Here is a 25,544-nt window from a genome sequence, read left to right as displayed (position 1 = left end):
TCTTTCTCTCTCTCTCTCTCTCTCTCTCTCTCTCTGCCACTCCTTCTCTCTCTGTGTAACTCTTTCAAATAATTTTTTTAAAAAAATTAAACCCCTATGCCTTCAATGTGAACTTTTACTCACTCTTGAATTCTCAAAATATGGCAAGTAAATACTAAACACGCTTTATATCTAATGCAACATTTGATCAAGGTCAATCTGAATAGAAAAATAATCTAGTCAAATCTTTTGATCTCAGGGATGCTTTACTGTTTAGTTCCCTTAAGTGGTTATGTCTAGCAATATTTATCATATTTAAATCTAAACTGAAAAATCTTTTCAAACATTTAATTAGAAAATAATATTCCATACTAACATAAATAATGTATTTTTGAAAATTAACTGTATTTTCCAAAACAAAAAAGAATTTAGAGAAAACAGTATCACTGTTTTGTAACTTCACAAATCTTTAAGTTCTAGCTTGCTTAACAGAAGACATGTGGATTCTCGTAACTGCTTCTGCATTTAATCTTTGGCAACACATTGTTTTGGTTGAAGCCTATTAAGAAAATTCAACCACTCACAGATACATAGTTGGGAAATAGAAGACTATTTCAAAAGTCTTGTCAGATAGCTGTGAATATTCTTCTTTAACAGGATACCCAAACTCAGCAAGCGGTACTTTCTTAAAGATTCATTGTCATGTGGAATCTGAAACCACATCAATGAACTTGGCTGCCCTGTTCCATTAAAATCTGCTCTATCTGTTCTTTGAATGTATGATATCATTTTGTGACATCAAGTTCTGGTTGTTCATTGGCTCAATGAATTATGCACAACTTCCAAATATTGACACATTTCATTATATAATATTTTAAACTACATTTGTTAATATCACTATAAATATCATCAGACGCTTATAAAAAAGTTGTCATAGTTCTAGTACCAGGTTCGAGTTTTCAAAGTTCTATTTTTCACTAGAAAGATTGAGTGGGTTTTTTTTAAAAGAGTTATTTATTCCTTTGAGAGGCAGAGTTACAGAGGGAGGGAGAGACAGGAAGAGAGAGGTCCTCCATCCACAGGTTCACTGCCCAAATGGCTGCAACAGCCACCAGGAGCCTCCTCCGGGTATCTCACATGGGTGCAGGGCCCCAAGAACTTCGGCCGTCTTCCACTGCTTTCTCAGGTCATTATCAGGGAGCTGGATCAGAAGTGGAGCAGCCAGGACTCAAACCATCACCCCTTTGAAATGTCAGCGCCAGAGGCAGAGGCTTAGCCTACTGCTCCACAGTGCTGACCCCAAGATTGAGTGTTACTGACCATAAACACTGTCGGTTATTTTCCTTGAAGTAACAAGTTCATTCATTTTTCTAAAATAAATATGTATGCCAAATCCCTAAGTCCAAATAATTAGGTTTGTCTTATAAACATTCTTTGAAGTAAAGTGGTGTACCACAGTTTTAAAAACAATCTAGTTCAGCCACAACTCAATCACAAAAGTGCTTTTACTCAAGACTACCAACATACTTCAGTACGCATCCAAGATATTTCCAGGTCCTTCCCATTTCAACACACAGATGCATTCTCGAGGATCATTAGTTATTATATAACTAATAATTTTTTCTTCATTAAGAACATTCTTAAGTGAAAGTGACTTTTTCTATAGTGAGCATTTTTTTTATATCAGCAGCACAAATACCTACACAGTGATAGAGTTGGAATTAACAAATAATGCTTTCGGATATTTTATGAAAATAGTTTTGACCTCACAGAGCCCCTGAAAGGGCCTCTGGACCATGAGTGGCCTATGAATCACATTTTGAGAATACTGTTATATACAACCTCATGAGCAAAAGGAGAGCTGAAAACTGACCCAGTCTATTTGCAGAAATCCAGACACTGGGGAAGTTCCCAGTGCAGAGGGCCGAGACTGGGAGCCGGGAACCAAGGCAGAACTGGTGATGTGGTGTCCTGCCTACCTTCTATTGCCCATATCCCCAGTCCCAGGACTGAAGTCTCCAGGCCTGAGAGACCTCTCCCAACAGAGATTGTGCCAGGTGGCTCCACTGCACAACCACCATGGTGGTAAAGGACATGAGCTCTTTCGACAGACCTGTGTTTGAATCCCAGCACTACCATTATTTATATGCAAGCTTTGTTTATAAGCTTCAAAGTTCTCAAACATAAAATAAAGATAATGTTGGCATCAAACCTATAAGGTTGTTGTGAAAATGAAATATTAGGATTCACAAAATGCTTAGCATAGTCCCGGGCACATAGTAAGTACTCAGTAAACCTTTATATCATTGCTGTTCGGGAATTCTTTCTGAGCCATGAGTTAACACATAAATGGCCCCATTCACTTCTCTGAAGCAGTGAAAACAGTTTCCATCTCCGGTAACTTCTCATGTGGCTGTGGATCTCACCACTGGGAAACCAAACCATCTGTCTCCACTGTCTGCGTTTTTGTTCCCTCCACCTGAATCGCACTACCTTCTTTAAGAAGCTTTTCCTGATCAGCCTATGGTCTGTGCTGGACACAAGTCGCTTTCTTCTTCATTGCCTTGTTGCACATTAACTGTTTCTATACTTCCTTGAAGACCAGGACTATAATGGTGTCTGTACATATATACTAATCACTCAGTGTGTATTGCATGAGAGAATAATTGTGTAGCAGCCAGGTTGGAAATCAATGCTACTGTTCCTCACATGACAGGCAAAGCTCATTGCGTAGTCTCATCCTAAATACACATGTGAAATGATCAGGTCATCAGCCACATCATCCTTCTTGCTAGATCTTCTTCGCACACATTCCCATCTTTTACTTTTTTTAAGATTGATTGATTGATTGATTAGAGAGGCAGAGGCAGAGAAAGAGGTCCTCTATCCACTTGTTCACTACCCAGATGGCTGTAATGGCCGGAGATGTGCCAATCTGAAGCCAAGAGCTTCCTCCAGGTCTCCCACATGGGTGCAGGGACCCAAAGACTTGGGCCCTTTTCTACTGCTTTCCCAGACCGTAGCAGAGAGCTGGATTGGAAGTGGAGCAGCCAGGACTCGAACCATAGTCCCTATGGGATGTTGGCACTGTAGGTGGCAGCTTTACCCACTATGCCACAGTGCTGGCCCCACACTCCCATCCTTTAAATCTGGAGAAAAGTACTCTTGGGTTTGATTCCAGCATTCAGTCTACCAAAGCTGCACATGCTGTTCACTGCCTTCACTGACTGGTGACCTGCTTCCCACGTAGCTCCACCCCACCCCATTTTCCAAGGACTGATCCCTACTCTCATTCACCCCTATTTTGCATCAACGAGATCTTTGGAAGGAACAAAACTTAGTTCTGAGCTCTCTCACCATTTCATCTCTCTTCTTCCAAAGCTGAGTTTCAGTCCATATCCTTCCTAGCGGAATGTTCCTTCATTCTGGCAATAGGCCAGAGCCTGTTGTGGTTAGTTTGTCATGACTTTTTTGTTGGGTATGGGATAACTCTGTCCTCAATTCCCAGGGTCACTGCCAAACTCCCTTCTTGTAGGCTGTCCAGGGCTATCCTTCACTCCTGCTATTTATTGAGGTAAATCAGACATCTTAACCTCCCAATGACATCAGATTCTTGTACTTGCCAATGATGGTGAACCACAAGGCAGCTACTTAGCCCAGAGTGTACCAACTTGAGGCAAGTGCACATCAATGATGTCAGCGCAGTATGAAGTCAGAGCATTTGGAGGCTTCCAGTCTCAAAATGTTGAACACACATCACTAGATTTGAAGATATACGTTGGGCCCAGGGTTTGATTCCAAGATATATTGGTACTATTTGTCACCCCATTCAATTTATCCTAGTCTGAATCACAGGTTCATCAGTTTAATAGTTTAGCTGGCTCCTATCCTGAATGTGTTCATTGATAGGCCCATTTTCATCTAATAGATAGTCAAGGCACTAATATAGCCTATGGTCTGGGTTTTGCTTTTGGCTTTAAAAAATTTCTACTCAGAGGCCGGCGCCGCGGCTCACTAGGCTAATCCTCCGCCTAGCGGACAGGCACACCGGGTTCTAGTCCCGGTCAGGGCACCGGATTCTGTCCCGGTTGCCCCTCTTCCAGGCCAGCTCTCTGCTGTGGCCAGGGAGTGCAGTGGAGGATGGCCCAGGTGCTTGGGCCCTGCACCCCATGGGAGACCAGGAAAAGCACCTGGCTCCTGGCTCCTGCCATCGGATCAGCGCGGTGCGCTGGCTGCAGCATGCCAACCGCGGCAGCCATTGGAGGGTGAACCAACGGCAAAGGAAGACCTTTCTCTCTGTCTCTCTCTCTCACTGTCCACTCTGCCTGTCAAAAAAAAATAAAAAATAAAAAATAAATAAAAAAAATAAAAAAAATTTCTACTCAGAGGTGACTGAAAGAAATGTTAGCTTTTCCTTAGAATGAGGTTGAGCTTTGTTTATTGTTTTTCTGAGAGCATGTTCAACATGACTCATTTGCTCTCTGCTTTCTAAGTATTTCCACAGGAGAAAATAAACAGGGGAAGTCCCCTGACCTGCATTCCATTCAGCAAGGGGGTTGAGGAGCCTCTGGCAACAGCACAGAGAACTTCTCCCAGGCACACTGCCCACCTATTTAGCATCATCACCCAGAGAGCTGGACAGGACCACAGTTCCTCAGTAACATTACTGACCTGAGAAAGTGGATAATTAAGCTGATCTGTTCACTTTCACTGTACAACTGGGCCAGGACAATCAGCTACAATCACAGCTAATGGTGTGACAATCAGCTACAATCACAGCAAATGGCTCAATTAAATTAGCATCATACAAACCAAGGATAGAGAGGACATTCAACTCATTTCACAGAGTTTCTATTTATCAAAATACACTCAGTACTTCTGAGGCTTCATAGGCATCTCCACCCACTCCATCCACATCTGCACCCATTTAGGGAGGCTGTGAAGAAGAAGCTAGCTTCTTTCCAAACAGGAAATGTTGCCTGCCTAGAAGGATTTCCATGTGGGATGTACAAGGGCACTTTAAAATTCTGCGGACAATGGAATGAAAAGTTTATTTTGGTAGAGGAAAAAAATTGAACTCTATGCATACATGGCATCTTCCAAAAGTTTGTGGATAATGTGTATTATTAGAAAAAACTACGCATGGATTTCAGAATTTTGTTACCAAAATAAAGTTCTCTCTTTTTTTGCTTTTGAGTTAACATATGTTTAATTCACATTATAGTCAAAGGTTTAATGTTCCACTATATAAAGAGTTCAATAAATAAAAAGTTAAAAGACTATAGTTGGGCAGGAAAACAGGCGAGGGCTATCAACAATAGTTCAATGAAAAGATACTCAACTTCACTCACATAAAGTACATTTTAAAATAATCATCAAGTCATTAAAACTGTAATAATTTATTATTCCTAACAATTTGTTTGAAAAAGATTTAAAACAAAGGTTGACACAAAAAGACAAATAACACATGTTCTCCTTACATGTGTGAAGTAAAACTTTTAAAAAAATCAAAAAACAAAAGCTAAAATAAGAAATGCCTGTGTGTATAAGCTTTGCTGCAAAAACAGTGTTGTCAAACTTTGTTTTAAAGTTCTCTTTTAGTTCCACTTTCTGCAATCATTTTGAAGTCCCTTCTATCTACCTAGCAACCTCGGGTTGTATAGAGCCACTCAGAAACTCTTCTCTGACAATGCATTTCAATCATTTCAGCAGCCACTGGAGTTCATCAGCATCTAATTTTATGATAGAGTCACTGGCCTCTCCTTTGAACCAGATGATACTAATTCTCGATCAAAGCTCTCAGAGTGCCTGTTGTATTAGAAATAGTGAAGCTGGGGTCTCCTCTCACACTGGCCCCTAAACAACTTATAGGCAGCAACTGTGGGACTTTGCATTATCCCTAGTGCCTGGAAGGATACTTTACACATAATAGATACAAAATGACAGTATAAATAACAGTAAATGAAAAATGAAATGCTAGGCATGTCATTGTGAAAATTACCATGTGAAATCAGAACCAATGATTCTACTTTTCCTAAACAGACAACACAAATTATTTGTATTACTATGACTTTTTAGGCAGAACACCTTTGCACAATTGATTATGACTCCTTAATATGTCTTCAGAATATATGTGTAATTAGAAAGTGGCTCAAATATAAAATTTTATCTTAAATTTATTGACAAGGGCAAGTGTTGTAGCACAGCAAGTTAAACCATTGCTTGCAATGCCAGCATCCCTTATTGAAGCACTGATTGACATTCTGGCTACTTCACTTCCAGCCCAACTTCCTCCGGCTAGTGGGCCTGGGAAGGCAGCAGAAGATGGCCTAAGTGTTTGGGCCCCTACTACCCATCTGGGAGACCCCGATGGAGTTCCTGGCTCTTGGCTTCAGCCTGGCCCAAGCCTGGCTGTTGCAGCCATTAGGGAAGTAAACTTGCAGTTGGAAGATTCCCTCCCCTCTCCCCTCTCTCCTCTCCCCTCTCCCCTCCCCCCTCCCCTCTCCTCTCTTCATCTCTCCTCTCTTCTCTCCTCTCCTCTCCTCTCCTATCTGATGCTCTGCCTTTCAAATAATAAATAACAGTAAAACTACTACTCAAACAATACTCCGTACTTTGTGCGGTCTGTGTGGGTGCAGTCTGTTGAAATCTTTACTTGGTATATACTAAGTTGATCTTCTGTATATAAAGATAATTGAAAATGAATCTTGATGAAGAATAGGATGGGAGAGGGAGTGGGAGATGGGATGGTTAGGTGGGAGGGAGGTTATGGGGAGAAAAGCCACTATAATCCAAAAGTTGTACTTTGGAAATTTAAATTTATTAAATAAAAGTTGAAAAAAAAAACTATTGACAACTTTCATATCCATATATTCCAATTCATAACAATATCATCCTTCTCACTTTAAACTTTTATGTTAATGAAGTTTTAGATAATCATAGTTTTATTGTGGGTATTACATTAACCCCAAACCAGCTCTGGTTCGTGTATTATCAGTAAAAATGTCCCCAAATGTCTACTAAATATCCTCCTTTAAAATAAAAATGATTTAATTTTATTATACCAAATACTAAAACAAAATTTTCTATTTGAATTATTAGTTTCTCATAGTACTAGAAGGGCCCTAATGCCCAATGGTAGTTTATTGACTTGTTCTAAAGTAGATACGTTAATGCCCAGCAGAGCTAATTCCTCTCTAAACAAATCCTGTCTACATACATATGACTCATTTTATTTCCTTCCTCTAGAGAGCCAAGAAATATATTTGTTCTATTCCTTCACATCTACATCTGGGAGTCTTATTAACAGAAGCAAAACAAATAATTTTGGTTAAATATCTTGGCTTAGCAAATCTGCCTTCCCAAGCAAAATCACACTTACCATCCGGCATTCTGAAAATGTTTCATTGTTATTTAAAAGGTTTTGGCAATATTGGAAATTTTAATTTATTTAAGGATTTTTTATAAAAATCTTTAAATATTCTCATTTTATCTAAACACCTAATGACAAATTAGAGCTAAAGTCTAAAGAATACGGGTGTTGGGCTGTGAGTGCCCCTGGGTATCAGCTCACACTTAGCACTACCTATGTGTGTGCCAGGCTTCCGACCCCAGCACCTGCATTTCCCTCCACGTAGGTTTTTCTAGCCTCTTTGTAGCAGGTGGCAAGTGCCAGCAAACCATGCTTCCTCAGCAGGAGCCCTCCACCACTGCCAAAGTGGGTGAGTGAGCACCCCAGGTCCCCTGAGGAGCAGGATGTAGGATATAACCTCTCCAGTGTCCCTGAGATCACATCCCATTAGCCCCTGATCAGACAGGTACTTTATTATTCCTTTCTATTAGCTGCTTCCCTTGCCAGTTGTACTGATGTTTACTTTACCTATCAATTCTCACTTGCCAGTTCCACTGACATTTGCTTTGTCTCAAATAACCTTTTGCTACTACTGTCTTTCCCCCAGGATGTCCTTCCGTGAGAACCCAAATTAAGACAGTTGGCAAAACAAGAAGCCCAGAGAAGCAAATCCTCACTGTGGGATTCTGAATAGGAGTGATTCACTACCTAAATGACAGGGCTCCGTTATTGGTGATATGTGGAGTGGCAACAACCCCAGGCCTTCTGTGGCTACCTATTAAGACTCTCAGTGCTGAGCAGGGATGTGATGTATAGAGGAGAGGACATACAAGGCAATGCAACATTTCCAGCTTTTGAGAGACTTGACGACCATGGTCACTAAAAACTGTGAAATTGATTTGTTGTGCAATTGAGATTCTGAAGGAAGAAAAGGACAGGCTCATACTCCTACCAACTTAGATTCCATATTGCTTTGCCTTAGGGCATTCTCAAACCACTGACACCACTGTTGTGCAGTTGTAGCTGAAGGTTCTGGGAAATAATGGCCTTCAGGAACAGTATTCACCCCATGATGGGCAGGAATTGGTGTATAAATACCCCAATTCCCTCATAGACAACCTGAGGCATGTGTTCCACACTGGTTCCCAGAGTTTCCTTATTGGCACTAAATTCCAGTTGCTCACAGGGACTTAATACACAATTCTTATCGACTGGCTTCCTTCCTTGTCTCACTCCCCTGTGTTCAAACTACATCCTACTTAATCTCAAGACCTTGTCTAAGGGCCTGCTTTGGAAACCAGTTGATACCTAAAGTAAATAAAATGGTCTTATACATCATTAATACAACTTCAGTGTTGTAGCCAATGAGCCAGGCAAAGTCATAATGAATATGCAGAACACAATCAGACAGCATTTAGATATTTGTAAGAGTTTGGGCCCTAACAGGTAAGAAAAATATGAAGTTGCCTGTGGCGCCGGCACACCAGGTTCTAGTCCCAGTCGGGGTGCCAGATTCTGTGTCAGTTGCACCTCTTCCAGGCCAGCTCTCTGCTGTGGCCCAGGAGTGCAGTGGAGGATGGCCCAAGTCCTTGGGCCCTGCACCCGCATGGGAGACCAGGAGAAGCACCTGGCTCCTGGCTTCGGATCAGCACGATGCCCCGGTTGCAGTGCGCCGGACTCAGCGGCCATTGGAGGGTGAATAAACGGCAAAGGAAGACCTTCCTCTCTCTCTCTCTCTCTCTCTCTCTCTCACTGTCCATTCTGCCTGTCAAAAAAAAAATATGAGAGCCGGCGCCGCGGCTCACTAGGCTAATCCTCCGCCTTGCGGCGCGGGCACACTGGGTTCTAGTCCCGGTTGGGGCCCCGGATTCTGTCCCGGTTGCCCCTCTTCCAGGCCAGCTCTCTGCTGTGGCCAGGGAGTGCAGTGGAGGATGGCCCAAGTACTTGGGCCCTGCACCCCATGGGAGACCAGGGTAAGTATCTGGCACCTGCCATCAGATCAGCGCAGTGTGCCGGCCGCGGCGGCCTTTGGAGGGTGAACCAATGGCAAAAGGAAGTCCTTTCTCTCTGTCTCTCTCTCACTGTCCACTCTGTCAAAAAAAAAAAAAGAAAGAAAGAAAAAGAAAAAGAAAAAAATATGAAGTGAATTCAGAATAGAAAAAAGGGATAAAAAATTATACGAATCCTAACAAGTGATAAAACAATAACAAAGAAGAGGTGGATTTGTATAAATCAAATGTTACGGAGTTGAATGGGCTGTGAGACTAATTTTGGTGATGGAGACCCTGTTAAAGCCACTGTCCAGAGGCTCACTGTACAGAAGCTGCCCCAGGTCCATCACAGTGCCTCATAACAAGAACATCCCATGATGCAACAAAGCTCGCAGCAGATGTACAACTTGTTCATGTGAGGAGTAATCCAATATACTCAGTAGATATTTTTCCTTGTGTCCCCTCCCCTCCAGGGAAATTTAGATTAAAGTATAAGATGGAAAAATAAGTCAAAATTAAAATAAAGTGTTTATTTTAGAAGTTACAGAAACATATGCTTAATTGGTATTAAGTATAAATAAGAGAATGAAGAATCTAGTAGATAAATTGTGTGCTTCCTATCTGAAATGTGCAATTAGGTAGTTCATTTACACTTGTGATTTTCAATGAAAATGTATAAGAGAATTATGGGTTTATAAGTAATATTGCAACATTTAGAATGATCAATATTTATGGATCCTTCATGTTTATAAATAATATAGTTGATATTAAGAATGATTTAAATGCCAGGGTGTGTGTTGTTCATTGCAATAGCTTAATAGCTTTAAAATATCAAGTAGGTTTATATATGCTCCTATAAATTTTTAATATATTAGGTTTATAAACAGAATAATTAGACTTGTAAATCTAAATTTAAAGCCTAAAGAAAAAACAGAGTTTGGATTTGGAACTTCCATAGATTCAAGTCCTGGCTTCTCTTCCAACACAGCTTCCTGCCGATGTGCACCCTGGGAAACAACAGGTGATGGCTCAGACACTTGGGTCCCTACTACCCATGTGGAAGTCCTGGATATAGTTCTGGGCTCCTGGCTCTGGCCTGGCCCAGCCCTGGCTGCTGTGGGCATTTGCAGAGTGAAGCAGTGGATAGAGCACCTCTCTCTCTCTCTCTCTCTCTCTGTCTCTCTGTCTCTCTCTCCCCCCTTCCTCTCTCAAATAAAAAAGTAAAAGTGAAAACAAATAATCAGAAATAAAATTCTTCCAATTGGATTTTTCTACAGTTAGAACACTTAGCCATGCTGAGATTCTCCGCACCTCAACAGTGGACAAGTTGCAGTAAGCAAGGAATTTTCTGTCTCCATTACGTGTTTCCAGTCTTAAAATAGTCGAAATGCCATTGCTCTATTTATTTTGTCTTGGTTAACTAAATTTTCATAACCACATGAAGTGAAGTTATCAGTGACTTTAAATAAATAAAACTTTTATGTTCAGGATTTGAGGTGTGGAAAGGATTTTTCATGTTTTCTTTGTTTTACTTTTTTTTAAAAAAAAAGTTATTGTTTGTTTATTCATTTGTTTGAAAGGCAGAGACACACAGAGAGAGGTATCTTCCATCTAGTGATTTAGTCCTTAAATGCCTGAACAGCTGGGGATGGGCCAGGAACTCAATCTGGGTCTCTGACATGACGGCAGGGATCCAAGTCCTTGAGTTATCACCTGCTGCCGCCCAGAGCACACATTAACAGGAAGCTAGATTTGGAAGCACAGCCAGGAATCAAACCCAGGCACACTGATATGGAGGCAGGTGTCCCAAGAGGCATCTTAACTGCTACTCAAAACATCCACTCCTGTTTTATTTTAATTATGTAACTAAAACATTTTCTTTTGGTGAAATTTCCAAAAAGTTACAGGGCATTACCTGGGCAAATGAAACAAGTATTGTAGTTGTCCTGTTTTTCTGGGTAGCATCCAATAGTAACAGTTGTATTTGGTTTAAGAAATGTGTTTCTCAGAGCAAACAAGTTAAATGTTTATGCTTTAAAACAGGAGACGTACCTGGCTCCTGCCATCGGATCAGCGCGGTGTGCCGGCTGCGGCGGCCATTGGAGGGTGAACCAACAGCAAAGGAAGACCTTTCTCTCTGTCTCTCTCTCTCACTGTCCACTCTGCCTGTCAAAAAAAAAAAAAAAAAAAAAAAAAAAAAAAAAAAAAAAAAAAAAAAAAACCATACTGATTACTTACTGTTCATAGCGGTAAATCAGTCACAAATTGAAAGACCAAAAAATTCCGTCTCTAATTCACTGTTACTCTGTCACATAAAATTGAAACAGCAGCCAGTTGAACATTCCTTGTCTGCCCTACCCCAAAATCCAAACTCAAATCCCATGGCCACCAATCTCCTCCCCTGGAATCCCAGGACTACATGGAATCACGTGACAGATATTTCCTTTTGGTGCTCTTAGCCTACCATACCTGATCCTGTTTTTAACTCTGGGCAGATGAGCTCACCTACTTCACCAAGAAAAGAAGACCCCTGCTCACTACGTGCCAAGTTGTATGCTAGCAAAGAGCACCCTGGCAGAAAGCAAAGATGTAGTCTCTGCCTTCAGTAAATGAGGGTGCAGCATTAATGAATGAAGGAACAAACAAAACTCAGTTTGTCTCTCAGAAACAAAGCAGCAATTATCAAACCAAATAGAAATAAGAAAAAGACTCATGTTCACATTTTGTTTAGGTTAATGCATTAAGGTAATACAGTGTGCTTCAAAATGAAATTCATGTTACCATACAATTCTACATTATGCAATGACAAGAAAACAAAATGATTTATTTTATTTGCCACAAATTTTACCATAGATGTTTACTGATTCTGTAAGAGCATATCATTAGTAATAGAATTGTAGAAGTCAGTTTTATACATATAATTCTCACCATGATAAAAAAGAATATCATAGACCTAGTTAACCAATTGTAATTAATCCAATTAAAATAGCACTGAGCTACTTCATTATTGAATTATAAACAGTATAGTGTGACTTGGCACAAAATAAATAGAATATTTTAAAGCTGAGTGAATAAGGTAGTCTTAGTTCACCAATGACCATTTTTGTGGCAGAAATATGTATGTGAACAGAAAGACAGTCATGAATCAATGACCACAACCTTGAACTAGCACTCAAGAGCCCTAGAATTGTATCTTCTCTTCACTAATGACACAGATCATAACTTCACGCAATAAAACTTAATTTATCAGCCCTTTCTAGTCCACTGGAAGTCCCATCTCCACCACAAACTATGATAGCAGGAGTACTAAAGGAATCATAATATCCTGCCTGACTCATGGAAAGGTTATAAAATAAAACTATGTAATATATGTATAAATGTATACTATACATATATGCAAAGTATGATATTATTTAATTCTCATATATGCAATAGCTTAAAATAGTGTGAGGAAGCTGATTTTGTAGTCATTTGAATTGTAAAGTAATACAAAACCATCTAGTCCCTGAAACATAAAAGACATGAAAAAATAATCTCCCATTAAACAGTTTCAACAATGATCTACAGATGATGTGAATAAAAAAACTTGCTCCCATTTTAAATATTAAGAATGAAGTATTCTACATCAGTTTAGTATATATCAGATTTTACACAGCAAAGCCAAGGTCTAAGTTTCCAGAAATGCAAACATCCAGGGTTGCCATACCCATCCAAGTGTCTTGAGCGTAACTTATATTCCATCTTGCTTAAAAATAACTTTTAGGGGCCTTGTAGCATAGCAGGAAGACACCATCTGCAATGCCAGCATCCTGTATGGGCACTGGTTCATGTCCAGCCTGCTCTACTTCCAATCCAGGTACCTTCTAATGGCCTGGAAAAAGCAATAGAAGATAGCCCAAGTGTTTAGGTCCCTGCCACCCATGTAGGAGGTCTGGAAGAAGCTCCTGGCTCCTGACTTCAGTCTAGCCCAGCTCTGGCCGTTGTGGCCATCTGAACAGTGAACCAGTGGATGGAAGATATCCTCCCTCCTCCTCCCCCTCTCCCTCCCCGCTCCCTCTCCCTTTCTCTCTTTCAAATAAATAAATATTTAAAAAGAAATAGTTTGTGTCAGGGCTGGGTATTGTGGCACAGAAGGTTAAACTGCTGCATAGGGTAACTGCATCCCATATGTGAGTGCCAATTTGGATACCAGTTCCTCCATGCTTCTGATGCAGCTTCCTGCTAACACTCCTGAGAAGGCAGAGAATGAGGGCCCACGTATTTGGGTTCCTGCCTCCTTGCAGGCATTTGGGGAGTGAACCAGCAGATGAAAGAGCTCTGCCTCCGTGTCTCTCATTCTCTCTGTGTCACTCTGCCTTTCAAATAAGTAAAGCTTCCAAAAAAGTAACTTTTCTTGTCACTCCCCCTCTTCGTGGAGGAACGACACTAAACCCTGCCTAGGCTTCCTATCTGAGTCACGGCCCCATTATGTCGCTCCCCCTCTTCGTGGAGGAACGACACTAAACCCTGCGCTGTTCTTTTGTCTGCTCGGCCCTCCCCAGGTTTGCTGCTGGTTCTTCCCGGGTTGGCTGCCGTCCCTTCCACCTCCGTGGAAGGGCGGTTCCCCCTGCCACTTTCCCCACTTCCGCGGGGGAGCGGCACACCGCCGGCCGGCTCTCTCGGGGGCTGCACAGGTGTTCCTTCAGATAGATGTTCCCGGTGCATGTTGTCTCTCTCCTCCTTTATAGTCCTCTTCCACCAATCCCAACTCTGCTACCCACACGCCGAGTACGCTGCTCTCCTCCAATCAGGAGCAGCTCCTGCAGCTTGTCAAGTTGGTGAGAGGCAGCTGTGTAGAAGCTGTTTGCTCCTCTCCCAGCACCATATTGTGGGAGAGCAGATGCATAGAATAAGTCTTAATTCCAGTAACAGTCTAGTCCGAGTTGCTCCCCACATTTTCTCAAACCTAAACCATTATTTTCATCAAGTCTAAAATATCAATGAATAAACATGATGCACCATTTTTGTGTGTCCACCATGAAAGTTCACTCTACTAGTCTATCACATGCTAAGGATTTTTTGTGATACATGCCGATTTCAGAGATTTTAAATGAAAAAAAAAATTCCTTAAAATCAATGTATATGAAAATTACTTTCTTATTATAAAAGTAATCTATATTTGATGAAAACCACTGTGTATTGGCAGAAACATAGTTGCAAATAATAGGAAAGCTGGATTTAAAAATAGAGTTTGCATAACTGAAAATGCAGGAGGACAGAGTTGGAGTTGATTAAACTTAGGGACTGAAGTTTAACCTACAAGCAGGGTGGGGTTTTTTCCACTTTTCTGCTCTCCCTCAGATGAGCTTCTTTAATGTGATGAGCTCCAGGCACCCCAGCCACATCCCCATGGTACACGGGAGGTGGACTTTCATCCCAGCTTTCACAGCGAGACTGCTCAGATTCACCTGCCCTACCCCATCAACCACACCAGCTCACCTCACCCAAAAGTAGAAAGTGGGCATGAAAAGTATCTACTGCCCAGGCTAAATAGTAGCATCCATCTGAAGAATCTGCCTACTACTAGAAAAAACAAGGGGAAAATGACTGCTTGGAACCGACAATGATTAATTTAACATGTTGCTTTTTCTAAGCAATGGTTCCCAGTTGTTGGTCTAAACGCTGGTGTAGCTGCTTCTGTGAGGGCATTTTTAAGATGTGACTAACATTAAAATCAATAGACTTGGGCCGGCACCACTGCTCGATGGGCTAATCCTCCGCCTGTGGCGCCGGCACCCCGGGTTCTAGTCCCGGTCAGGGTGCCGGATTCTGTCCCGGTTGCCCCTCTTCCCGTCCAGCTCTCTGCTGTGGCCCGGGAGTGCAGTGGAGGATGGCCCAAGCTGCACTCGCATGGGAGACCAGGAGAAGTACCTGGCTCCTGGCTTCGGATCAGCGTGGTGCGCTGGCCGCAGCGCGCTGGCCACAGCAGCCATTGGAGGGTGAACCAACGGTAAAGGAAGACCTTTCTCCCTCTCTCTCTCACTATCCACTCTGCCTGTAAAAAAAAAAAAAAATCAATAGACCTGGAGTCAGGCAGATCACCTCCATGATGTGGGTGGGTCCCAGCCAATGAGTTGAAGGCCTTTAAAGAATGGGATTTCCCAAAGAAGGAATTCTCAAGACTGCAACATGGAAACCTTACCTGAGCTTCCAGCCTGCTTACTTAAAGAATTCAGAATCGAGAGTGCAACAGCAACCCTTACCTAAGTCTTAGACTGCTGGTTTTCCCTACAGATTTCAGATTTGCCAGGTCACCAAAACCTGGAGCCAATTCCTTACTCTCTCCCTGCCTCCTTTTGTGTATGTAAGTGTGCCTGTGTTTGTACATAAAAGAAACTAAATGCATTTGCATCAAAATGGTTTCAACTGGAGGACATCACGTTGAGTGAAATAAGTTGAACACAGAAAGACAAATACTACAGGTTTCTCCTTATGTGTCCTTATACGTAGGAGCTAAAATTTAAACAAAAAATCAAAAGCAAAAGCAAAAAAGAAAGAAATGCCTTGTGTAATAGTATAACTTCAAGTACAGTTTTGTCAAACTTCATATCTTTGTCAGATTGTTAAGGATGATACAGTACTATAGCTTTAATGACCTTTGATTATTTTTAAATCTATATATGAGTGAAATTGACATGTTTTCATTTGATATATGGTTTATAGCCCTTGCCTATATTCCTGTTGAATTATTTTATTTTTACTTTTTACTTATTGAACTCTTTACTTAGTAGAGCATTAAGCCTTTGACTATAATGTAAATTAAAAATGTATTATCTCAAAAAAAAATCAAAAAGCAAGGGGCAGTCATTGTGGTGCAGCAGGTGAACCCACCACTTGAGTTGACTGTGTTCCTGGGGTTAAGTCTTATCTCCACTTCTTATCCAGCTTCCTACTAATGTACACCCTGGGAAGCAGTAAGTGATGGCCCAAGTTCTAGGGTTCCTGCCACCCACATGGGAGACTGGATGAAGTTCCTGGCTCCTGCCAATGACCTGGCAGCTGTTGCAAGCATTTCAGGGGTGAATCAGTGAATGGAGAGATGGTCTCCCTCTCTCTCTCTCTTTCTCTCCTACTCTCTCTCTCTCTTCCCCTTCTATCCTCACTCTGCCTCCCAAATAAATAACTTTTAAAAAAATCAGAAAGCATGAAACAGATAATATAACCCCTCTATAATCCAGGAATATCACCATTTTAAAATAATTTTCTTCTACTTTATCTATTTACTTGCTTTTCCATTTGTGGAAACAAATGGGAATTTATTTTGCTTTAATGGCATCATATTGGGGTACAAGATGTGAAACACTTGAATCTCAGTTTTGTACTTTTAACATATTAAAATGATCATTTTGTCCATGCTTTTAAGTATTTTAACATGATTTTTTTCAGCAGTTACCAAACAATCAATTAGGTAATTGATTTGATTGATTTAACTGATATAATCTGCTTGGCTATTTGACTACTTTTGATGATTTCTTTTTATTCTTTAAAGACGCAACACTGATTTCTGATTTGAAAAGCTTGTTAGGCACTGTCTCTGGAGTCTCAGGTCCCTAGAGATCAGGATCAAAAGTGTTGCACTTGGCTTCACTTTGTGCAAGTGAGGGCTCATTATGAACAAAGAACATGTTGCCAGCCTGGCTTTTAGCCAGAGTGAGTCTGAACTGCCTGGGATTAAAAAAAAAATCACTGTTAAGATAACCATCAAGATCCATACCCATCTTAAAGATCTTTGTGGCAGTGATGTGGATTCCCGATCCCTGCCTCTATGTCATCGTGAATAATATGAGTGTGCTGTTGTTTGTACTAACATTATAATGTCTAGGACTTCTTATATCCTCATAAGAAAGAAAATTAAAGGAAAGAGAAGAATTATGAATGGGCTTGCGTGAAATCTCAGTAGGAACATATTTTGCATCTCTGTAGCTACTCATTCACACTTTCAATTATGAGCTAAACTGAATGTGCATTCATGAGTGGTGAACAGAATGGATGTTCTTGGAGAACAAAGAAACACATGGTATCATGGCAAGCCCCGTCGGTGTTTCTCAAAGCACAACTGACTTGGGAGCTCCAGGCCCAACCCTCCCAACACCGCAGTTTTATTCTCCATCCATTATCCTCATTTACAGACGTCCTGTCCAAGTCCCTGGAGCCGGCAGACAGCTCACGGCAGTTAGATGTCTCTGAGACACTTAAGCGCCATTTTCCCCCATTGCTATTCTCAGAATTTAGATTACAGGGAAAAGAGTACATTTTGTGAAATGGTGATGGAACGGCAAATATTAATTTGTGGATGTGATTTAATGCCACATTAGCAACACACTGTACCGAGAGCCATGGTCTTTAAGAAATTAATTCCAAGGGCTCCTGACCTATTATTCTCATATGTTTTATATCCTCCCTTTTTGTTTTATTTACTTGGCAGTTCTAAAGAAAACTTTTAACAAATGCCAGGTTTTCTTTTTGAGACCACTCTTAAAAATAGTTTGGAGTCTCACCTAAGATGTGTTGGTACTCTTCAGCATGTTTGTTAGCTAAAAGAAGATTGAAACTTACTGTGCGTTTGCAAGATATTATCTCGCAATAAATTTTATCAAGCTGAGTTTTAAAAAAAAAACAATAATTTGCTAGTTTACAGAGAAATAATACAGTCTGGTTAAAAACATTAGGAATTTAAAAAAACAGAAGGGAAATAATTCAGTGCAAGACAGGTTTATAATCTTACTGCTTTTGAATGCTCACTCATTCAAAAGGATTTATGAATCATCTGTCATGTGCCAGACATAGTCCTACACTCTGGAGTTAAAGCAGCCAATAAAATGGACAGAAATTCTTGCCCTCATAGGCCTGGAATTGTAGAGGAGAGAAACACACATCCCTGTACCAGAGCAAATTCCAGTCTAAGGAAGGCAGAGCTTCAATGTTTAAATCAGTCAATAATAAAATACCACTATACCATAATATGGGAGAAATTTCAGATTTTTAATACACATTTGGCATTATGTAATTACAAAGCCATATTTATGAAACAAGTAACAGTAAATTTCTGGTAGATGATTAATGAGTGTAAGAAAAAGTATAAAAGTAAACACTGTCTCTTCTCTTACTCAGTCAACATTCAAACATGTCTAGTCAACAAAAAGGGGCATTGGGCACACAACAAGTAATTCTCCCACTGGACATCCTACAACTTGACTCAATTCTGACACTGTTTACTTGGATGTAGCATCAGACCCCACAAGTCAAGGGCACAGGCCTGTAAGACTTCCTACCTATTTTTTTTTAAATTTATCTGACAGATAGAGTTAGAAAGTAAGAGAGAAAGAGATAAAGGTCTTCCTTCCGTTGGTTCACCCCCCAAATGGCTGATACAGCCGGAACTACGTCAGTCTGAAGCCAGGAGCCAGGTGCTTCTTCCTGGTCTCCATGCAGGTGCAGGGGCTCAAGAACTTGGGCCATCCTCCACTGCCCTCCTGGCCAAAGAAGAGAGCTGGACTGGAAGAGGAGCAACCAGGACTAGAACCCGGCACCCATATAGGATGCCAGTGCCACAGGCAGAAGATTAACCAAGTGAGCCATGGCGCTGGCCCCTTCTATCAATTTGGATGCCAGTCACAAATCTGGACCTCCATAATTTCTTTTTTTAATTTTTAATTTATTTTTTAAGGAATATAAATTTCATAAGCACAATTTTAGGAATATAGTCATTCTTCCTATCATACCAGGCCTCTCACCCACACTCCCACCCCTCCACTTCCTCACTCTACCTTTCCCAGCCCCATTCTCTATTAAGATTCATTTTCAATTAACTTGTACACAGAAGACCAACTCTGTACTAAGTAAAGATTTCATCAATTTGCACACACACACACACACACAAAACTGTTTGAGAACTGGTTTTACAGTTAACTCTCTTAATATAACTCATTGAGGACAGAGGTCCTGCATGTGGAGTTAGTATACAGTGACTCCTGTTGTTAATTTAACAATTAACACTTTTATATATGAGGTCAGTAGCCACCACAGGCTCTTGTAATGAGTTGCCTAGGCTTTGGAAGCCTTTTTAATCCACAAACTCTATCAGTATATAGATAAGGCCATAAGCAAAGTGCAAGTTCTCTCCTCCCTTCAGAGAAAAGTATATCCTTCTGTGATGGCCATTTCTTTCCTCTGGGGTCTCACTCACAGAGATCCTTCATGTAGAACATTTTTGCCACATTGTCTTGGCTTTCCATGCCTGAAATGCTCTCACGGGCTTTTCAGCTAGACCAGGAAGGCTTAAGGGCTGATTCTGAGGTCAGAGTGTTACTTAAAGCAGTTGTCATTCTGAGTCTGCTGTGTGGACTGCTTCCCATGTTAGAACATTCTCTCCTTTTAATTCTATCTATTATTATTACCAGAAACTTGATCCTATTTATATGATCACCTTAACACTTAACCCTATCTAGATGTTCACTTTAACACTTAATATGATTATTTTAACAATTAAGATGGCATTTTTACCACCAACTTAATGGGATTTGTAGTCCTGTGACAAGTTTTTAAACTGTAACCTTAGAAGTAAGTCCATAGAAATGTATGCAAAATTATACAGCTTTACAGTTACAAACTTCCTCCTCCCTCCCTTTTTCCCACTCACATTTTTTACTGAGATCTATTTTCAATTGACTTTATACACATATGATTAACTCTATGTTAAGAGTTCAATAAATAGTATGAAGGAAAACAAAACAAAACAAAAAAACTATTCCTGACAGTCAAGGCAAGGGCAGCTCAAGTCATTCCTTCTTGAAGTATCAGTTTTGCTTCTACAGATTTCATTTAAGGTGCTCTATCAGGGAGAACACATGGTATTTGTTTCTTGGGACTGGTTTATTTCACTAAGTATGATGTTTTCCAGATTCATCCATTTTGTTGCAAATGACTGGATTTCATTTTCTTTTTACTGCTGTGTAGTATTCCAAAGTGTACATATCCCATAACTTCTTTTTCCAGTCTTCAGTTGATGAGCATTTAAGTTAATTCCATGTCATACCTAATGTGAATTGACTTTCAATAAACAAGGAGGTGCAGATAACTCCTTTTTTTTGCTGATTTCAAATCACTTAGGTAAATTCCCAGGAGTGAGATGGCTGGGTCATATGGTAGATCTATATTCAGATTTTTGAGTTATCTCCATGCTGTCTTCCATAGAGGCTTTACCGGTTTACATTCCCACCAACAGTGGATTAGGGTACCTTTTTCCTCACATCCTTGCCAGCATTTGTTGTTTATTGATTTCTGTATGAAAGCCATTCTAACTGTGGTGAGATGAACCTCATTGTGGTTTTGATTTGCCTTTCCCTGAAGGCTAGTGATCCTGAATACCTTTTCATGTGTCTGTTGGCCGTCTGGATTTCCTCTTTTGATAAATGTTTAAATCCTTTGCCCATTCCTTAACTAGGTTGTTTGGTTTATTGTTGTGGAGTTTCCTTTTTTTTTTTTTTTCTTTAACCTGTATATAAATTCTTTTCACTTTCTTTTTTTAAAAAACTTTTATTTAATAAATATAAATTTTGAAAGTACAACTTTTGGATTATAGCAGTTTTTCCCCCCATAACCACCTTCCCACTCGCAAACCATGCCGTCTCTCACCCCTCTCCCATTCCATCTTCATTAAGATTCATTTTTAATTATCTTTATATACAGAAGATCAATTTAGTATATACTAAGTAAAGATTTCAACAGATTACACCCATACAGACACACAAAGTATAAAGTACTGTTTGAATACTAGTTTTACCATTAATTCAATTGGTACAACACATTAAGGAAAGAGATCCTTCATGGGGAGTAAGTGCACAGTGACTCCTGTTGTTGACTTAACAATTGACACTCTTATTTATGATGTCAGTAATCACCTGAGGCTCTTATCATGAGCTGCCAAGGCTATGGAAGCCTCTTGAGTTCACAAACTGTTGCTCCCCCGCCTCGCAGAGGAACGACACCGGACCCTGCGCTGTTTGCTTTCCCCGGCCCTTCCCGAGCTTGCTGCCGCTCCTCCGAGGCAAGCTCTCCGACCGACTCTCTCAGGGGGGCCCGGCATGTTGTCTCTCTCTCTCTTTTATAGTCCTCTCCCACCAATCCGTGCTCTGCTGCCCACATGCTGAGCACGCAGTTCTCCTCCAATCAGGGGTTGGATCAGGAATCAGCTAATTGACGAAACAGCTATGTAAGACTTGTTTACTCCCTCTCAGCACCATGTTGTGGGAGCCGGGCCCTGCTTCCCACAACAAACTCTGATCTTATTTAGACAAGGCCATAATCAAAGTGGAAGTTCTCTCTTCCCTTCAAAGAAGGTAGCTTGTTGTGGAGTTTAACTTCTTTGTAGATTCTAGTTGTTAATCCTTTATCAGTTTCATAGTGTGCAAATACTTTCTTCCATTCTGTCAGTTGCTTCTTCACTTTCTTGAGTGTTTATTTTGCAGTATAGAAACTTCTCAATTTGATGTAATCCCAATTGTTAATCTTGGCTTTGATTGCCTCTGGGGTCTTCTCCAAGAACACTTTGCCTGTGCCAAAGTCTTAAAGGTTTCCCCAATGTTCTCTAATAATTTGATGGTTTCAGGTCATAGATTTAGGTCTTTAATCCATTTTGAGTGAATTTTTGTGTAAGGTATAAGGTAGGGGTCTTGCTTCATGCTTCTGCATGTGGAAATCTAGTTTTCCCAGCACGATTTGTTGAAAAGACTGTCCTTGCTCCAGGGATTGGTTTTAGCTCCTTGGTCAAATATAAGTTGGTTATAGATACTTGGGTTGATTTCGGGAATTTCTATTCTGTTCTATTTGTCTATCCATCTGCATGAATGATCTTTCTGACATTTTGTTGGATTTGATTGGCCAGAATTTTGTTGAGGATTTTTGCATCTATGTTCATCAGGGAAATTGGACAGTAGTTAACTTTCTCTGATGTACCTTTTTCAGGTTTAGGAATTGTCGCTCCCCCTCTTCGTGGAGGAACGACACTAAACCCTGCCTAGGCTTCATATCCGAGTCACGGCACCATTATGTCGCTCCCCCTCTTCATGCAGGAACGACACAGGACCCTGCGTTGTTCTTTTGTCTGCTCGGCCCTTCCCGGGTTTGCTGCTGGTCCTTCCCGGGTTGGCTGCCAACCCCTCCACCTCCGTGGAGGGGCGGTTCCCCCTGCCACTTTCCCCACTTCCGCGGGGGAGCGGCACACTGCCAGCCGGCTCTCTCAGGGGCTGCTCAGGTGTTCCCTCAGATAGATGTTCCTGGTGCACGTTGTCTCTCTCCTCCTTTATAGTCCTCTTCCACCAATCCCAACTCTGCTACCCACACGCCGAGTATGCTGCTCTCCTCCAATCAGGAGCAGGTCCTGCTGTTTATTGGTTGAACTGGAGGCAGCTGAGTAGAAGCTGTTTCTCCCTTCTCAGCGCCATATTGTGGGAGAGCAGATGCATAGAATAAGTCTTAATTCCAGTAACTTAGTCTAGTCCAAGTTGCTCCCAGTTGCTCCCCACAGGAATTAAGGTGATGCTGGCTTTGTAGAAAGAATTTGGTAGTATTCCCTCCCTTTCAATTGTTTTGAGTAACTTAAGAAGAAGTAGAATTAGTTCTTCTTTAAATGTCCATTAGAATTCAGAAGTGAAGCCATCGGTCCTGGGCTTTTTTTTTTTTTTTTTTGGACAGGCTGAGTGGACAGTGAGAGAGAGAGAGAGACAGAAAGAAAGGTCTTCCTTTTCCGTTGGTTCACCCCCCAGTGGCTGCTGCGGCCGGCACACTGTGCTGATCCGAAGCCAGGAGCCAGGTGCTTCTCCTGGTCTCCCATGTGGGTGCAGAGCCCAAGCACTTGGGCCATCCTCCACTGCACTCCCAGGCCACAGCAGAGAGCTGGACTGGAAGAGGAGCAATTGGGACAGAATCCGGTGCCCCAACCAGGACTAGAACCTGGGGTGCCGGCACCGCAGGCGGAGGATTAGCCAATTGAGCTGCGGCACCAGCTGGTCCTGGGCTTTAATACTGATTCAATCTCTTCCTTGGTAATGCATCTGTTAAGGTTTTTTATGTATTCATTACTCAGTTTAGGTAGGTTGTACGTGTCCAAAAATCTATCCATTTCTTCCGGCTTTCCCAGTTTGATGGTGAGCAGCTCTTCATTTCTGATGATTGTTTTTATGTCTGTGGTGTCTGTTGTTACATTTCCTTTTTCATCTCTAATTTTATTGATTTGGGACTTCTCTCTCCTTTGTTGGTTAGTTGGGCCAATGTTGTGTCAATTTTGTTTATTTTTTCAAAAAAAAAAAACTAGCCCTTCATTTTGCTGATTTTTTTATTCAATGTTGTTGATTTCTTCTCTAATTTTAATTATATCTTTTCTCATACTAGTTTTGGATTTAGTTTGCTATTGTTTTTCTAGAACCTTGAGATGCATGGATAGAACGTTTATTTGGTGCCTTTCCAATTTCTTGATGTAGGAACCAACTGCTATAAACTTTCCACTTAACGCTGCTTTTGATGTATCTCATGAATTTTTATATGTTGCATTGTCATTTTCATTTATTTCCATAAATTTTTTGATTTCCTTTTTGATTTCCTCTATGACTCACTGTCCATTCAGGAGCATGTTGTTCAGTCTCCATCTGTTTGCATATGTTCTAGAGATTCCTGAGTTGCTGATTTCAAGCTTCAATCCATTGCAATCTGAGAAGATGCATGATATGATTTCAATTTTTTTGAATTTGCTGAGAATTGCTTATCCCAGAGAAAGTTCCATGCACTGGTAAGAAGAACATGTATTCTGAAACTGTAGGATAAAAAGTTCTGTAGATATCTGTTAGGTCCATTTGGTCTGTAGTGTCAATTAACTCTTCTGTTTCCTTGCTGATTTTCTTTCTGGTTAATCTGTCCATTGCTGAAAGTGGGGTATTGAAATTCCCATTACTATTGTATTGGAGTCTATGTCTCCCTTTAGATCCATTAACATTTCTTTTAGATAGCCAGGTGCCCTATAATTAAGTGCATATATGTTTATAATGGTTACATCTTCCTGGTGAATTAATCCCTTAATCATAACATAGTGCCCTTCTTTGTCTCTTTATACAGTTTTTGTGTTAAAATCTATTTTGTCTGATATTAGAATGGCTACATCAGCTCTTTTTTGGTTTCTTTTGGTATGGAATATCTTTTTCCAACCTTTCACTTTCAGTCTATGTGCATCTTTGTTGTTGAGATGTGTTTCTTGTAGGCAGCAAATAGATGGGTTTTGTTTTTCAATCCATTCAGCCAGTCTGTTTCTTTTAACTGAAGAGTTGAGGTCATTTACATTCAAGGTGACTATTAATAAATAATGACTTCACACTGCCATTTTTTCCAAAAATATTCCTATTTTTTACCTTGAATTTCCCTTGAACTTTTATTTGGAGATTTTCTTCCTTTACCTTATTTCATAGTGATGACCATGCTTCTGTGTTTCTGTGTATAGCACATCCTTAAGCATCTTTTATAACTCTGGATGGATGGGGACAAATTCTTTCAATTTCTGTTTGCCATGGAAGTTTTTTATTTCACCCACATTCATAAATGAGAGCTTTTCAGGATACAGTATTCTGGGTTGACAGTTTTTATTTTCTTAAGACTTGGACTATATCTCGCCTAGCCTGTAGGGTTTCTGATGAGAAGTCTGCTGTGAGTCTAATTCGAGATTCTCTGGAAGTAATCTGGCATTTCTCTCATACACATTTTAGAATCTTTTCTATATGTTTTACTGTGGTAACTTTGATTACAATGTGTCGTGGTGAAGATCTTTTCTGGTCATGTCTATTTGGAGTTATATGTGCTTCCTTACTTGGATGTCCCTTTTTTTCCCCAAATTAGGGAAGTTTCTGTTATTATTTCACTAAGAAGGCTTCTAATCTTTTCTCTCTTTCCACACTTCAGGAACTCCCATAACCTGTATGTTGGATGGTTTGATACTGTCCTGTAGATTCCAAAAAAATGTTTTTTAGTTTTCTAATTTCCTCTACTTGTGTTTGGTTTGACTATATAATTTCCTGTGCTTTCTCTTCTAAGTTGGATATTCTTTCTTCTCCTTTACCAATTCTGATGTTAAGGCTTTACATAGCATTTTTTATTTGTTTTATTGAATTCTTCATTTCATTTTGATTTCTCTATAAGCTCTCAAT

This window comes from Oryctolagus cuniculus, chromosome 10 (assembly GCF_051225735.1).
Source record: "Oryctolagus cuniculus isolate XC-2025 breed Fujian yellow rabbit chromosome 10, ASM5122573v1, whole genome shotgun sequence".
In the NCBI taxonomy this organism is placed as follows: Eukaryota; Metazoa; Chordata; class Mammalia; order Lagomorpha; family Leporidae; genus Oryctolagus; species Oryctolagus cuniculus.
This window is presented reverse-complemented; position numbering follows the sequence as displayed.